Genomic DNA, 6333 nt, shown 5'->3' on the forward strand with positions numbered 1-6333 from the left:
CGTGCTTGGTGGGGTTCTGAGTAATGGGAGTTAGCCATTAGGTGAACACGCCACACCACATGTAATCAGGATTGTATAATCCCAGAGTGCTGGAACTGGCCCTATTGCGCAGCTCTTGTTTGAGTCCAACCGTTGTAGGGACAGATCTTTTACTTGAAGGATTATTTGATCCTCATCACATGTGATGGTGTTTAGGTGGTGGCTAACTGGCATTATGAGGAGACCTACGACAGCTGAGGACCAGTCGTGTTGAGCTTGAGTTTTTCCTAGGGCAAGCCTAGGATGAGAGCAGCAGAGAATAGCAGTAGTAGAAGTGACTTGGTGGAGTCAAGGCAGTTCTTGAGGAAAGTACGGATAGATGTGGAAGGTAGTATGGGCCCGTACTACTGAAAGCAGAGGATCCGTACTCGAATCAAGGAAGGCCAAGACAAGACCAGGAAGCTAGTAGTAGTAACATGATCCCTTGAGATATTTCAGTGTTCTGATGTTGTTATGATATGTTTCAGAATGGTAGTTTTGCATCCGAGGCCAGCAGTCGGCAGCTCAGATGCCGGAAGGGGATCAGGATCGGGATCAGGCCCGGAGGTCGGGCAGATGGATGAGCAGAATAGAGAGTTCCTTTCTTCTGAGGTTACTCGCATCATACTGGAGCAGACTCCTGTGATCTTCGGTTCGATCAAGGAGGGTATTTTAGAGCTGATGGATGAGAGATTGAGTACTTTCTGTGCTGAGATGGCGGCCGTGATGGGGTCGCGCACACTTACGTTCAGGGAGTTCAGGGCATGCGGAGCTCCAGACTATCATGGGGCGCGGGACCCCATAGCGAGTACTAGATGGTTGGCGGATGTGGCCAACGCTTTCCGCACTAGTAGGTGTCCCGAGGGGGACAAGGTCAGATTGGCGTCCTGTCTTCTGAAGGACAGGGTACGGGACTGGTGGGAGGAGGTCGGACATGCCATCGGGGATGATGCGGCATTGGATGCCATGACCTGGGTTGATTTCTCTACCAAGTTCAGGGCGGAGTTTGCACCGGTCATTGAGGTGCAGCAGTTAGCTAGGGAGTTCCAGGACCTTACCCAGACTACCGAGACAGTGGCGGAGATCACCGCCAAGTTCAGGGAGAGGGCTCTTCTTGTTCCACAGTACGCAGCCGATGAGGAGATGAAGAAGGCCCGTTATCATGAGATGCTACGGAGTGACATTCGCATGTTTGTGAGCCGGTCCAGTTGTAAAACGCTGGACGATATGATTGCTAGAGCCAGGGAGAGGGAGATTGATCTCGAGATGGAGAAGAAGAGGAAACGGAGGCGGTTTCGGGTTCAGGCAGTATGGGAAAAAAGCCCAAGGTTTCAGATCACAGGTCCAGGGGTCAGCAGAGCCACGGTCGGTGTGGCAAGTGTGGGAGATTGCATGAGGGGGTGTGCAAGGCAGGGAGTTCCGGCTGCTACAAGTGCGGTCGGACTGGGCATTTGAGTAGGGATTGTACGGCCCCTGCTACTACGGTTACAGCATCAGATCTGATTTGCTTTCAGTGCAATCAGAGGGGACATAAAAGGTCCCAGTGTCCCAGTTTAGCTACAGCAGGGAAGGTGGTTGCACCTGCCCCTGCCACCTTGAGGATTACGGATGGCCGGCATGGCCGATCTGATGCGCCAGTGGCAAAGAGCAGGGCATTTCAGATGACAGCGGAGGAGGCGCGAGCGACTCCTGATGTGGTGACGGGTATGTATCTTTCCTCCATCTCTTAATTGTTATTATATCGTTTGAATATTACTTGATGATATGTTTTATTTAGGGTCGTTCTCGGTGAACGGCATCTCTGCTTTGGTATTGTTCGATTCGGGGGCTACCCGATCATTTGTATCGCTTTCGCTTAGCAGGAGATTTAGCAGAGCTCCAGGGGAGCTGGATTGTCCATTAGAGGTTGAGATAGCAGATGATAGGACCGTGAGGGTCGGCAGAGTACATAGAGGGTGTTCCCTTCAGATATTTGATGAGCAGTTTTCAGTGGACTTGGTTCCTATTCCTCTGCGTGGGAATAAAGTTATTGTGGGCATGGATTGGCTAAGCCCCAATGGGGCGGTGATTGATTGTGAGCTTCAGCTAGTGAGGGTTCGGAGGAGAGATAGTGATTCAGGGCGAGAGGCCCCAGCGAGGACCGACCTTTTGTTCCGCCGCAAGGGCGAGGCGCTATGTTCAGCAGGGTTGCACCGGTTTTGTAGCTTACATCTTGGATGCCCGGGAGAAGGGCAAGACGACGATTGATGATGTTCCTATTGTTCATGACTACCCGGATGTGTTTCCCGAGGATTTGCCGGGGATACCTCCAGAGAGGCAGGTTGAGTTCAGGATCGACCTAGTTCCTGGTGCGGCTCCGATAGCCAAAGCACCGTATCGACTTGCTCCCCCTGAGATGCAGGAGTTGTCTACACAGCTTCAGGAGTTGTTAGACAAGGGTTTCATTCAGCCGAGCAGTTCGCCTTGGGGAGCGCCGATCTTATTTGTGAGGAAGAAGGATGGGTCGCATCGTATGTGCATTGATTATCGGGAGTTGAACAAAGTAACGGTGAAGAACCGTTACCCACTTCCGAGGATAGATGACTTGTTTGATCAGCTTCAGGGAGCGTCTTGGTTCTCCAAGATCGATCTACGCTCCGGTTATCATCAGATGAGGGTTAGAGATGAGGATGTACAGAAGACTGCTTTCAGGACCCGGTATGGTCATTATGAGTTCGTGGTGATGCCATTTGGGCTCACCAATGCCCCATCCGCGTTCATGGATCTCATGAACCGCGTGTGCAGACTGATGCTGGATCGGTCGGTGATAGTATTCATAGATGACATCTTGGTATATTCCAAGACACAGGGGCAGCATGAGGAGCACCTGCGGGAGGTGTTGGAGACTTTGAGGAGGGAGAGACTTTTTGCAAAGTTCTCCAAGTGTGAGTTCTGGTTGCGCGAGGTGCAGTTTCTTGGTCATCTCGTCAACCAGAAGGGTATTTCGGTAGATCCGGCCAAGATTGAGGCCGTGATGCAGTGGGAGGTCCCGAGGTCTCCATCTAAGATTCGGAGCTTCCTAGGGCTGGCAGGGTATTATCGGAGATTTATTCAGAACTTCTCCAAGATAGCAGTGCCGCTCACCCGACTAACCAAGAAGTCGGTGGTTTTTCGTTGGGGGCCTGAGCAGCAGGCGGCGTTCGAGACTCTCAGGCAGAGGTTGTGCGAGGCTCCGATCCTTACCTTGCCAGAGGGAGTAGAGGATTTCGTAGTCTATTGTGATGCATCGATCACAGGTATGGGAGCAGTATTGATGCAGCGAGGCCATGTGGTAGATTATGCCTCGCGACAGTTGAAGCCTCACGAGGCTAATTATCCTACCCACGACTTGGAGCTGGGGGCAGTTGTATTTGCCCTCAAGATTTGGAGACATTACCTTTATGGGGTCCGCTGTACTATATACACGGATCACAAGAGTTTGCGATATCTTATGGATCAGCCGAATTTGAACATGAGGCAGAGGAGATGGTTGGACGTGCTGAAGGACTATGACTGTGAGATCCTTTATCATCCGGGGAAGGCCAACATGGTGGCCGACGCCCTAAGCCGCAAGGTGTCGGCGGCCCCTATCAGGGATCTGTGTATGAGGATGACTGTGATCACTCCACTGTTGGAGCGGATCAAGGAGGCTCAGATGGAGGGCCTCAAGGAGGAGAGGCAGAAGTGTGAGAGGATAGTGGGCCGAGTAGCTTCATTTTACTACGACAGTCGGGGTTTGTTGACGCTTCATGGTAGGATATGGGTACCGTACTGGGGTGGGGTACGGCAAGTATTGATGGACGAGGCTCATAAGTCTCGATTTTCTATCCACCCAGGAGCGACGAAGATGTATCGAGATCTTCGACCTGATTATTGGTGGCCCTGCATGAAGCGAGACGTCGCTTGGTATGTTGAGAGATGTTTGACCTGTCGGAAGGTCAAAGCGGAGCATCAGAGACCTCACGGCAAGATGCAGCCGTTAGACATTCCCGTGTGGAAATGGGAGGATATCACCATGGATTTTGTCACCAAACTCCCTAGGACCGCATGTGGAGTGGACTCGGTATGGGTAGTAGTGGATCGGTTGACGAAGAGTGCCCATTTTATTCCGATTCAGGAGAGTATATCGGCGGAAAAGTTAGCCGATATCTATGTGCGGGAGATTGTGGCACGTCATGGAGTGCCGGTATCGGTGGTGTCGGACCGAGATGTTCGATTCACGTCCAGATTCTGGAAGCAGTTCCACGACGAGATGGGTACTCGTCTCCATTTCAGCACCGCTTTTCATCCTCAGACAGACGGGCAGAGCGAGAGGACGATTCAGACTCTTGAGGCATGCTTAGGGCATGTGTTCTAGATTTTGGGGGCAGTTGGGATACGTATCTTCCGTTAGCGAAATTCTCGTATATGGCAGGAAGTGCAGGACCCCGATTTGTTGGGGCGAGGTCGGTCAGCGAGTCATAGGGAGCACCGAAGTGGTGCTCAAGACGACGGAGTTGATCCAGCAGGTCCGTAGTAGGCTGCAGACTGCGTAGAGTCGACAGAAGAGCTACGCCGACAGGAGGCGTTCGGACTTGGAGTTCCAGGTGGGAGATATGGTTCTTCTGAAAGTCTCACCTTGGAAAGGTGTCATCAGGTTCCGAAAGAGGGGCAAGTTAGGCCCCAGATTTATTGGTCCTTTTAGGGTTTTGGCCCGGGTGGGTCGGGTTGCTTATCGGTTAGATCTTCCTGAGGAGCTTAGTTAGATACACAACACCTTCCACGTGTCGCAGTTGAGGAAGTGTTTGGTGGATGAGACGGCAGTCGTTCCCCTAGAGGATATTCAGGTTGATAGCGGCCTGAATTATATCGAGAGGCCGGTCGCGATTCTGGAACGGAAGATCAAGACCTTGAGGAACAAGGTAATCCAGCTAGTGAAGGTGCAGTGGCAGCACCGGAAGGGGTCTGAATGGACGTGGGAGGCTGAGGAGGAGATGAGAGCGCACTACCCGGAGATATTTGCAGATCCAGCCGAAGCAGACTTCGAGGATGAAGTCTGAGACAAGTGGGGGAGAATTGTAACGACCCGTTCCCGGTATGTTAATTCATTGGAAATTGTTGTAAGTTTTGCAAGAGGGACTCGGCGAGTCATAGCCTGACTCGCCGAGTAGGGTCGCGACTTCGAGCACGCGTGAGCCGGGGACTCGGCGAGTCCATATCCCTGACTCGGCGAGTCCATCCGTCTGGGTGAAACCCTAAATCCCCGGGTTGCCCACTATTTAAACCACCTTATAGCCCCCTTTCTCGCCTCCCTCACCCTGAGAACACAGTGAGAGAACCCTAATCCTCCCTTGAGAGCTTATAAGTGTTTTGGTGCCATTTTGTGAAGGTGTGAAGAAGGAGAAGAAGAAAGAAGCAAGGAGAAGAATTGTAGTGCAAGGATCCAAGGGCAAATCTGAGTTAATTGAGGTATTTTCGGAGTTTCCTTCTTGTTATATGCTTTAAACTTCCATTAGAGCTCTCCTAAGAGCTAGTTGATGCTTGTTCCAAGCCTTATGTTTGCATGAATGTCTTAATAAGTCGAAATATCTTTGGATCTGAGTGATGGGGTGTTGTAGAGCCTAGATCTAATGTCTTTTTGGAGTTACTTTGCATATTAACCATAGATCTACCCATTTTGTGCATCTTTTAGCCTTATTTCCCTTATTCATGAGGTTGTGCACGTAAAGTTGGAAACTTTACGTGGTAAACCAGCTTATTAGACTCAGATCGATCAATTGTATGTGTTGGATTCAAACAAAATCGAGTAAAAATCAGTTGCATGGCGGCAACTCGGCGAGTCGGGAAGAACGACTCGGCGAGTTGGGTCGCGAGTTCCTGAGTCCTTCAGTTTTATCAGTGTCGAGTGGACGGGGTGTGTTAGGGAGTGGACTCAGCGAGTTGAGAGTAGACTCAGTGATGGAGGGACTCGGCGAGTTTGTTCATAGAACTCGGCGAGTCCAAGGCAATCTTCTTAGAATCAAGAACAACTCGTCGAGTTTGTTCATACGGCTCGGCGAGTCGGATGAAGATTGTCTGAGTTCTTGGATTAAGAGGGTACTCGTCGAGTCGATGCCACACTCGACGAGTAGCAGCATGTAGAACTGAGAAGTGAGAGTAGGACTCGGCGAGTTGGGTGGCCCAACTCGGCGAGTCAGCCCAAAGAGAGTTGACTTTGACCAAGGGTAAAAGAGTCATTTTACCCCAAGTGCAGTGTTTAGTATTTGATTGAGTGTGTTTATGGACTTGTAGCCGAGGAGATTCAGGAGCAGCAGCCGT

Source organism: Lactuca saligna, chromosome 3, assembly GCF_052625555.1.
Source record: "Lactuca saligna cultivar CGN05327 chromosome 3, ASM5262555v1, whole genome shotgun sequence".
NCBI classification, from domain to species: Eukaryota; Viridiplantae; Streptophyta; class Magnoliopsida; order Asterales; family Asteraceae; genus Lactuca; species Lactuca saligna.